Raw genomic sequence first — 11,675 nt, forward strand, 5'->3', positions numbered from 1 at the left:
TTCCATGAAAATGGTCCCTGGGGCTAAAAAAGTTGAGGACTGCTGATATAAAATACTTTAAAAATCTATCTTTCTTGAGAGGATACAAATTCCTGCCCTTCCCCACTAAAAAACAAACAAAACCCCCCAATGATTTAATATTTGGTAGCCTTGCAAATAATCACATATGAAGTATAATACAAAGAGAACTGAAATGGGAATCACGAAAGGTGGATTTAGTCAGCTCTGCCACTGACGATCTGTATCACCTAGTTGACCTATAGTATTTAACCCCTGTGCCTCAGGGCCTCAATGCATTTTTGTAAACGTTAGTACAGCCAGGTGTTTGTGGGTATGGAATTAGTATTCAAGATCTTAAGACTTCTCTATAGGGACCCAAGGTTCACCCCTTGTGCTTATGTGTATTATTACTAAGGTACAAGATTTCTTCACGTGAAAAATAAAGGTACTGGACAAAAAAATTAATTTTACTTAATCCCTAAAAATTCTGTAGTTCTAAATAGTTTATCTCAAGTGGCAATGCAAATTTTGTTCATTTTGCATTAATACATCTTGTAGAAAGGTAGAATGGTTTGGTAAAGATTTAACCAACTAGTTGTCAGTGTGTGCTTGAGACTAATTCCTCTTATATTTGTGAGTGAGCAGTGCCCTTCCTGCTGTCTTTTGATTATGAAGACAATAAAGTGGGCAAAGTGCATAAAATTGCACATCTGCAGAATAAAGAATGCTTGCTGCATATTTTTCTACAGCAGTGTATCAATTCTGTTTGGAAAAATACACCTGTAATTACATTCTGGTAAGAATTACAGAGCAGGAATATCTGAAAATACATGCAATGGATAATCATAGTTTTTCTTTTTTTTTTCTAATTTAATTTTACCATATTTATTCAACTGCATTTATCTGGGAAATAGAGGCTTAGGTCATTTCATATAGAAAAGGACCACAAAATGATTGGGATGCCAAATACAATTCTTTTCCAGAATTCAGCATCAGCCTGTAGAGTTCCATGCTGTAATGATGCATATTGCAATTTAACCACACAGTCATAGGTATGAAAATAGAGAAAATCAATGCTGTTGGGTCAAACATCCCTTCTGAAATATCATAAGGAGAAATGCAATACTACTCTGAGAAACAATATAGGGAAGTTCATTTTACAGTGGAGTCTGCCACGAAACAAGCTTTGGAATGAAAAATCAGAAAAACCTATTGTACATGGGCTCCAAAACAGGTGAAGACCTGTACTCTTTTTTTCCTTTAGCAAAACTAAGAAGCAAGAAAGCAAGTATTAGAAAAGCTTGGCCTAGACTGTGTCTACCATACTCCAGAGAAAGTGAATTATTAGGTCCATAATCAAACAACTGGTTCAACAAATTCTCCTCTCCCAATGTATTTTGTGACTTAGTCAACAGCTGTGGTATTTTACCTCTCCCCCTACAGTTCTGTGTCTTTACTTTTTTATTAACCCTTTGTCCTTAATTTATACAGCACATTATGGAGAATTATGGAAACCCCATTGGTTTTGCCAGGGTGCTATGGTGATGTGGTGCTGATGTATTTCCAATTGAAAGAGCAAATGACAAGGAAGGGAAAGAAAAATTATAGGAAGAAATAAAAAGTGGAGAGATGTATTATAAAGAAAGGTATGTGGTTCCTTTAAAATATTATGAATATGTATACTCCTTTAGCCTCTATTTCTGACTCCATTAAAATTATATAAAAATCTGAACGGAGACTATACCAGTAATATTAAAATATTAAGATTAAGAGAACAGATATAAAATTTAAAAGTAAGAAAAGAAGGCTAAGGTGGATGGAGTGTGGGGGTAGGGGTGCAGATTGCTTTTAAATCAGAAAAAAATGGGTTTAAAAGTTCATTTTGTTTTTTAGTAAATGCAATGAAGAAAATGTCAGCACTTACTTTTATGTACTTTGTATTCTCACAGGAGATTTGATTCACTCAAATACTTAGAACTAATCATACATAAATGGGTAGAAATGAGAATCTATTTGTATAACTTTATCTGCAAGTTTTAAAGTGCATGAAGGAAAAAAAAAATCACAGTCCTTTTCTTGAATCACATTATGAAGGTGCACTTAAGATTCTACAAACTCATGAGAGAGGCATCTTTGAAAAGGGAAACCGCCTCCCCCATATTTCAGAGCTGCTAAGTAAGTGCAAGCATATACCTGTGCCATAGTACACATTTGCAAGTAAGAGAAGTTAAAACATGCTTCTGTACGTTTTTTAAAACAGCATCATCACTCATGAGATAAACTGAGAAGTGGCTCTAAATTTAGTTCACAGAAATAAACTTTCTGAAGACTAAAGCTCTTATGCTTGCATTAAAATAGCTGATATAAGTAAATTTTATGCAAGTGGGGAATAATGAAATAATTCACAGTGTAATCCTGAGCTTAGAAAAGAAGTACACTTTTATTTTTTCTGCACTGATGCTAAGTGGAATCAATCTAATATGGTGTCCCTTCAAAAATACTGGTCGGCCATGGCGACTCACACCTGTAATCCTAGCACTTTGGAAGGCCAAGACAGGAGGCTCGCTTGAGGCCAGGAGTTCAAAACCAGCCTGAGCAACACAGTGAGACCCCATCTCTACAAAAAGTAGAAAAGTTAGCCTGGTATGGTGCTGAAAGCCTGTCATCCCAGCTAATCGGGAGGCTGAGGCAGGAGGATCGCTTGAGCCCAGGAGTTTGAGGTTGTAATGAGCTATGATGATGCCACTGGACTCTAGCCTGGGTGACAGAGTGAGATCCTGTCTTAAAAAAAAAAAGAAAAAAATCTCCAGGACAATTGTGTTCACATATCAACATAATTTATAATCTGAAAAATAAAACATGATTTAATTTTTTAACTTAAAGGAATAATGTAGTTCCTTGTCAGTTGAATCTAAAACATGTAGTTTCCACTGCCTTTGGTAATGAAAGAGTTTCTGAGTTGCTATCTAAATATTAAAAATCCTTACGTCATTCCAGTTATTTAAGGCCATAAATTCAAGTTTATGGACTTTATAAATTCAATTCAGGACTCCAAACGGAAATAAACAAATGTACACATTATTTTCAATAATATAATAAGGGGAGTATCTCCTAACTCATCCTCATTCTTCTCCCACAAGGAGCTTTTATTCAATCATTATATTTTGAAAACATTACTCTTACTAGCAGAAACAATTTCCCTAACCAGCTCGTTATCCCTTCAGGTAAGGCCAGTGTGTTTGACAGAGGTCTGTAGAGATTATTTTTCTGAGTGTAGGTTAACAGGTACAGTTTGTACCCAAACTGCATTTCCTAACAATTTAAAACACTATGAATTGTTATTCAATTCCATCACTTATTTAAGAAGAGAATAATAGAATCCGTATATATATTCATTTAAATGTGGTCCTTTCGAAGACTCTTTATTTGCTCAGAATTGCTGGAAAATCCACTGTGCTTTCTAATGGCTGAAAGGGATGCGCAGCTAGGATATTTCTGTATTCTTTCACAACTCACAGTTTCCAGATAACTCTAATTTATTCTAAACTCTTAATAGATTCAGGTTGTGTGAAATTTAATTATACCACTTTAAAGAAAGTTAATGTGTATTAGATGTTAGAGAATTTAATGCTGGAATCACATCATGGTTTGGGTCTCAGGTAGTTTATTTTGATAAACTACCTGAAAGATAAGTCATTTATTAAAAGGATAATAATCATAATGCAAGTAATTTTAGAAGTCTAAGAAATTTGGAGGATTCTGCCTGAATCAAATCACCAAAGTGAAACATTGGCATATGATGGCCAAGTCTTTTCTGTCTTTGCAACTAGCTTCCTAATTCAGGGTTTATCAAAATCCCTGTTTGGTCAGCTACTTTTTTATCTCGACCATGTCTCCAGAGTTTTAGACCATCATGGGTAGGGGATAGGAGGTGAGTAAAGTCAGGAGAGATAACCATGGTGTGGAAAGAAATGCAGTAGCATTGAGAGCAATGGAGCAGAACAGAACACCCTGCCCACTGTCAGCCCCCACAAGCCAAATGGCATTTTGTCTACCTCCTCCCTTCCCCCAGAGCTGACAACCCCAGATGATTGCTCAAATGCCATTGGAAGTGAGAGCCAAAGGCTTTGAGCTTAGAATCCTTATAACTTGCACACAAAATAAGTATTTTAAAAATCCTCCCAACACAGAAACAACCTACAATAGTAGAAGGAAGGCCTACTCAATGTACAAGAACATGCAAACGAGCAGATGTTTCATTTAGGTATTCCAAAATTTAACACTAAAATATGAAGCCATAAACATTTGAAAAGTATAACACAAATTTATGTGGCAAATCAAAGAAATGGAGCTCTTTATCCCCGCTTTCTTTTGTGCTGCCTGCCTGCCCTTGTGCCTAGCCAGCTATCTGGTCTCTCTATTTATCATTGTTCAAAATGATGCTGCTGATGGCTGACGGTGTTGTTTTGCATGTGTGCAAGTGTGGGAAAACCACGGCTGCACGACCAGCAGTTTTCTCCCTCCGGCATATATGGAAAGGCAGCCCTTTGTTTTATAGTTGTGGTAGTAATTTTTATAGCATGTTACTGTTTATGGCTTTGGGCTCTTCACCTTGTATGCTACCTGACACCCTGACTCCAAACAAATGACCTACTTTTCACTTCATGATCTGCTGTTGCTGTTTCCTGGCATTTTATAGCTAGGCTGCCTCCTTTGAAAATGTACCTGTGTGTATTCTTATAACACCTCTCCTGTGTCTTCAGCAATTCGCTCTGCATCAGTTCCTCAGATAGCTGATACTGGGGTATTCTATCGTCAGAACCCAGACAACTGGTGTTGGTGAGAGGGGGGGCAAGACTTCCGGGACTCCCTAAATGTCTCTCACCAACTTGCCACAAGACTTACTCTTAATTGTTAAGGCACTGACAATTTACATCCAAAGTTAAAGCGTTAAAGGTCTCCAGAAATGATATATGGGAAGGATAATCAATAATATAATAACAGGCCCTATTTATTTAACATTGACTATGAGCTATGTAACATTGACTACTAGCCACTGTGTATAATTGTCCTTAAAACCCAAAATCTCCTTTAAGAAGTGATTATTGCCCCCATTATACAGACGAGGAAACTGAGAATCCTGGAAGAGTTAAGCAATTTTTCCTGGATGTCACATCTAGCAAGTGACAGGGTGAGAATCCAACCCAGCACTATCTGACCTCCAAGCCCAAGGTTGCTACACTATATGTTGCTACTGCAGCAGAGCAACCTTGGTCAGTCATTCACACCTAGCACAGGAGCTGGGGTGCTCAATAAATGTTTGATGAATTAGTGGATGAGCAGCTTGCTGTGAATTAGTTTACCAGATTGGCTTCCAGTTACCTGGCAAGTACTCTGAACAAGTCAGGACAAGTTAGCTGTGGTAGGAGGGAGGAAAGGTGTAGTTCAGAGCAGAGGGCACAGCACCAGCAGGCTTGGCTGAGATAACATCCAGAGAACCCAGGGGAGAAAATCACAAAAATACTGTAATATTAGAAGGATGACAGTGAAGAGAATAAGAAACAACCCAGCAAAAATGAAGACGTACCAAAAACAATTCTGGGATAATATTGTTGCTCAGGGATGACCCTGCCGCTGTGGTCCCTTCTTTCTCCCTTTTACCATCTCTCATTCCACATCATACGGCTAGGCAGTCATGGAAGTGAGATCAGAACCCAGAGCTTTTCCCATGGGGAAACACTGCCTCCCGTATGCACACTCCAACTTTAAATTCCTAAACATTCAATTCAACTCACTTATAGCTGTATGTTTTTGTGAAAATTACCCACAATTTCAAATGTATTTCTATTCCAGACCTGAGCTGTAGACCAGAAAGATCTGTGCACTTTTGAACATTTTATTCCATCTCTATTATAAACATCCAAGATGTGCCACAAGAATAAGAATATTCCTGAAAATCCACAAGAGATCTTTGCCTTCTATTCCACTTAGCTGTTAATGAGCTAGAACAGTTAAATGGAAACTATTAGGGCACCGATAATGGTTGGGAAAGAAGGGAAAGGAGGGAAGGAGGAAGAGAGAAAGGGAGAAAGAAAAACAGTCCTTAACAACAAACAAAACCAAGGTTAATGGGGATCGGAGGTTATCTGGCTAGAGGCAGGGAAAGTGAACTGTGATTTAATTGGACCTGTGCTATTATTCTGTGAAAGAACAGTTCAGGAAGAAACAACAGTCAATGAGTAAGAGCCTTGACAAGAGCTTCTTTGAGAGGGAGTGTAATGAACACTGACAAGAGAAATGGACTGATGAGACCCACGTGGGCTGGCCACACCAAAGGATCAGAGTGTAAACATATAAAATGTAATGTTATCTCAGAGAAAGAAAAAAGAAAAGAAAAAGAATTCAGGATGTGAAGCATGAGAGAGAAAACCAGTGCAGAAAACCTGAATGAAAGTAGCACCCAGGATCATGGAGAAGACTGGTAAGAACATTACTGTGAAGGCAACTGAGATGGACCCATTGAGTCAGTGAATCAGGACTCCATGCAGAATAGCAGAATAGTTCTATAGTGAGGCCAACTGGAAAACTGAACCTGTCCACCAGAGCAGCAGACTCAGCTTTCTCTTAATGAGAACCCAGCCTGGTCCTAGGATCAAAGTCAACTGGTTTAATAAGATTGACCAGAGTTGTCAAGTTCAAGGGCTAGTGATGGCCTGGGAGATAGAAACAAGAAGAACTTGCAAGAATCAGGTTAATTTATGAATCCTTTGCCGACCTAATAATTGAATATCATAAAAGAAAGAATTTGACATTTCTCTCATTAGTATATAAGTATATCCTTCACTTTCCTTTCACTGTAGTAACTCCAAGGTGTAAAAATGTGCTGCACTTCAGTGAGTAAAAAGAAAGAAGAGATAGAAAAGATGGAACAAGTCCGTGCTTCTGTGGATTCCTTGGTCCCAGCCCACCCAATCCTCTAACAAGCTTGATTCTCCATTGATGACATGCCAAACAAAACTGAAATGAAAGACCAGAGAGATATTGTTCCCAAGGGCTTTCTCTTTTAGAAGCTGTCTCTGAGAAATCATTTAAGAAATAACAGATAAAACAATGTCAAGTCTAAGGTTGTAGGTAACAAAGAATGAAGTACAAACCAAGATTGTAACATTATAAGTTCAGACAGAGAATACTGATGTCTGTTCACAATACTATTCAGCTGTTTAGCAAAGCTGGTCAACAAATAGAATCCTAAACAGTTTTGCAAAGATGGTGAATACTTATTGAGTTTTTATATAATCTTGGGATGAGTCAGTATTTAAAAAATGTTGAAATTCAGAAAATATATGTATCTCTTACAATGTTTTCAATTACTATAGTAGTGAACCTCATGAAAGTTTAATTTTTGTAAAGAATAGAGAAATACTTACATATTTTGAAAGATACACAATATTTCCAAATCTGATAACCAATGCATATTTAGCTGCTTTTGTACAAAGGAATATTTTCGGGTCTTGGCTGATTTGCTTCTCTATTTAGCAAAGTTATAGGAAATCCAGTTACATGCAGGAAATGTAGAAGATCAACTAGCTATAATTTCACCTTTAAAACTATATGTGTCCTTTGCTATCCAAATTATCACTAACTGCAATCTAAAATTCAGGAACCAAATGGATTTGGATAGCACAGCATCCCTCGCTTTACAAACCTGCTATCCAAATTTTCACTCTATAAACTAAAGATCTGTATAATGAGGGATATTTTTAAATAACAGTTTTGGTAAAGCAAAATGCCTCACTTACAAAATATACTTGGCTGCTAGTAACAGAGACTGGAGAGCATAGTGGCTTAAATAGAATGGAAGTTATGTTTCTTGAATATAAAATAAGTCTGGAGGTAGCATGCCAGCTCTGGTAAAGGAGAGTCACAGTCAATAGGGACCTAGGAGGTTCCTTGTTGTCTTGCTTTTCCATTATCCTAATTTGTGGTTTTTACCATCAAGTTCATCTCAGGTCCAAGACAGCAGCTGGAATCACATCTTCATTTCAATAGGGAACAGGAGGAAGTGGGAAAGAAAAATTAAAAGGAATCCTCATCAGCTTTTTAAGAAGCCTTTCGAGAAGACTCACCCAATGACTTTTCCATACCATTGGTCGAAACTCAGATCACATGGCCTCGTCTAGCTGCAAAGTAAGTAGAAATGCAAACTTTCAACTGGGCACTTTGCTACATCAAATAGAATCTGAATTTTGTTGTTAAGAAATAAGAATTATTGTATAACTATCTATCTCACCAAAAGCTGTTATTAAAACATTAAAAAATATATGTGTTCTTATATAATTATTTTATGACTTTTGAACAATCCTTTTTTCTGGGATTCATTGTACTACTGTTTCCATTATTAACATAAAATGTAATAGTCAACTTCTTTATTGCCACATTACTAAAGAAAGGTCACCACACTGATCTAGCCTATTTCTAAAAAAACAGGATACATTGACGCTTTATTATAAAGTCTTTGTTATGAAGCAGCACTTAGTAAAAGGTTACTAATCCGTTTTGAATCCCAACTGTTAGGCTATGGTTTTCAAGCAGCTCCAAAGAGTAGTTTTGGATGGAGGTAAAGGGGTTTTAACTCTCCCATAATCTCACTGAGCATCCCCTTCCCTCCTCCCACATGCCAATTATTTTCTATGAATCATTTTCTCAAATTTATTTTTAAAAACATACCAGAGGGTCCAGGCATGGATGGCGTGAGCCTGTAGTTTCAGCTACTCAGGAGGCTGAGGCAGTAGGATTGCATGAGCCCAGGAGCTTGAGGTTCCAATGAGCTATGATGACATCACTGCACTCTACCCAGGGCGACAGAGGGAGACCCTGTCTCTAAAACAAACAAACAGACAAAACCCTGCTGTGCAAGCTCCACTTCACAGTCCCCTTGCACCATTTTCCAACCAAATTGCACATTCCAGCACTGTCTTTTTTAATATGAAAAGGCTGGAGTTGCCTCTGTGGTGACTATAAAAATACTTTGTCCCCCTTTGTAGACTCAGTATGAAAGAATATTTTCTGTATATGCTATTTAAATGTGAGAGGAGATTTTTGGGTGTTGATTAGCATCACTAGCAAAGAGAGGGAAACAGGGAAAGACAAAGACAGTATTATGTGTTCAAAGTGATTTGCAAATATTCCCATTAGCCATTTAAACCATCCTACCCCACATGAGATGTTAGAGATAATGAGGAAGAGATTCAAGATGCTGTTGCTAAGGCACTTCTCCAACCCAGGGTGAAAATCTCACTATAAATAATACATTAAAAGCTGGTTGCTTTGTTTGTGCCTTCCTGCACTTTGATTCCAATATGCATCCTTATCATTATCAACAACTCTTTTGAACCAAAGTGTTCCCTGTTTCTTTCATTAGAAAGTATGTATCATTTATTAAGATTACTTCAGTCCAGATTTCACTTGGGAGAGTAATAAAGAAATATCATTTGCTTGAACTAATCTTTAACCCAGACTCTTTGTTCTGTTTTCTCAGTGACTCATTCCAGCACCACAGAGCCTGACTAGAATAAAAGAATCTTCTGTTACATATTCCATTTTGTTGAAAGTTCTAGCAGTCTTGCCAGGTGTTTATTGTAGGTTGTTGGGGGTTATAACTACATACATACAATAAAAGCTAGTTTCAGTCAAAGTATGTTGCTTAATACTTGATTTTCATTTTTATAACCCAAAGAATTATTTCTCTAATTTGATGCCTTACAAGTCTAAGGATATATTAGTAGTATTTAAAACACAGCAGTTATAGTGATATTGTGGTTTTATGAACTTATGGAAGAAATCAACTTTGGATCATTGTTTTTGATTGGAAATTTAGCCTAACTTTATTTACTGTGGTTTATTGACTTATTATGAAACATACTGTATTATAACGTATTACTTTAGACTTAATTCTAACAGATACAAAGCCTAACACATGTCAAACATCTAACATGTCAGACCTTCATAAGGTCATATCTCACTTGATTTCTATGACAACCATGAGCCATGTGTATTGGCATATGACAAAAGAGAAAGTGGAAGCCCAGAGAGGTTAAATAATTTTGTTCATGGTCATACAACTTCTATGTGAATTTTCATCCTATAGCAGGGTTTTTTCTCTAGGAAAACCTAAAGCAAATAGTGTACCTCTTTAACGTTATCTCACAAAGTAAAGAAGTGATTCTCTTCTGTCAAAAGGTTCCAATTCAGTGGAGAGATAAGATGAATGCATGGCACCTTATAGTTTTATGTGCACATGCACTATACACAAATATGTATGCTGCTCACATTAAGGCTGTGCACGTGATATTCTTTTCTGTTGTATAAAATCTTCATGGAGGATGTGATTTTTACATATCATTATTTGACAATTGACCAGACAGAAGAAAGAACTAGGTCAGAAGTCCTAAACCAGCAGTCCATAGGTCAAATCTGACCTATAGATATGGTCTTTTTTTGTTTGTTTTTGTTTTCCCAAGAAATTGAAATAGATATTTCCCATAAAACCCCGATTTCTGACATCACTTGAAAATCAGAAGATTAGTTACTCTGGGCTTGAATTCCCACAAAAGCATTAGTCAACTGGAGTTGAGTAGTAGTAACTCCTTTTAGGTGGAGTCTGTGCTTCATCTGTGTACCACAATCTTCCTTTGTTAGCTTCACTCATTTATGTATTTAATTGTCCCATTCATGCATTTGTGTTTGTTTCTGCTAACTTGGGTTCTAAACATCAGCTCTACTAAATTGCAAAAAGTAGGAATTATAAGACTGTTTTCCAAGCCCAAGATCCATCTCCCCTCGTGTGGTAATTGCCTTTCATTCGTTGGTCAGTATATACTGGATAAACCAGGCAGCTTGGCCAAGGACCATTTGATACATGAGCCAAGCAGGGTTATTCACATGTCTTCTCCTAGGAATTTTGAACTTGGACTTAGAAAAGCTATTGTAACTCCTGCATACAGCTAGAACTGTGACTGTCAATTTGGGAAATGTCATATTCTGCCATTTTGAATGGATAAGCAGAAAGATCCCATTTGGGGAGAGAGAGAAAAAGAAAAGAGAAGAGAAGAGAAAAGAGAAAAGAAAAAGAAATGAAAAGAAAAGAAGAGATGAAGCCAGGCCATCAGGACCTATGAGATTCTCATGTACCCTTATAATAAACTTCCTTATTTACATACATTGTCTTAAAATAGTTTCTGTCTCTTGCAAACACTTGTCAGCCATGACACTTGCTGACTTCCCTCTCTATGTCTCAATTTCCAAATCTCTTAAATTTAAAAAATAAAACCTGATAATGTTTCATTTAGCCTGTCACGATTATGTTGGTACTCAAATAAGTCTCTATATATTCTTTGAAAACTGTAAACCATTATACAAATCTAAGGTATTATTATTATGACAGTTCTGGCAAATGTTTAATAACTGGAGACACAATAGATGAAGAAAGGTGGTAAAACATTTGTGGCTAGAACAGAGCAATGTACCCAAGACCCTTGCAGCTCTTAAGTCAAACTACTGTACTAACAAAAAATGGGCACTTTCAGGTGGATGCCAGGGCAGTCCCAACCTAAACGAACTTTCCTCTTTAGGACTGAGCATGCAGTGGTCCTTATTAAGCAAGAATACGGGAGAGC

At 37.0% G+C, this 11,675-nt stretch overlaps 1 protein-coding gene across 1 annotated transcript in view; it reads right to left on the reverse strand.

Moving 5' to 3' along the window:
* TMEM117 (transmembrane protein 117) overlaps positions 1–8,822 on the reverse strand; it is a 464,054-nt gene extending 455,232 nt beyond the window's left edge. The window contains exons 1-2 of the mRNA XM_045553978.1: positions 8,728–8,822; positions 8,127–8,180 (exon numbers count right to left, since the gene is read on the reverse strand). The gene's annotated coding sequence lies outside the window, so the exon portion shown is untranslated. The remainder of the gene's footprint in view (positions 1–8,126; positions 8,181–8,727) is intronic.
* Positions 8,823–11,675: the final 2,853 nt, after the last annotated feature.

Source organism: Lemur catta, chromosome 6, assembly GCF_020740605.2.
Source record: "Lemur catta isolate mLemCat1 chromosome 6, mLemCat1.pri, whole genome shotgun sequence".
NCBI classification, from domain to species: Eukaryota; Metazoa; Chordata; class Mammalia; order Primates; family Lemuridae; genus Lemur; species Lemur catta.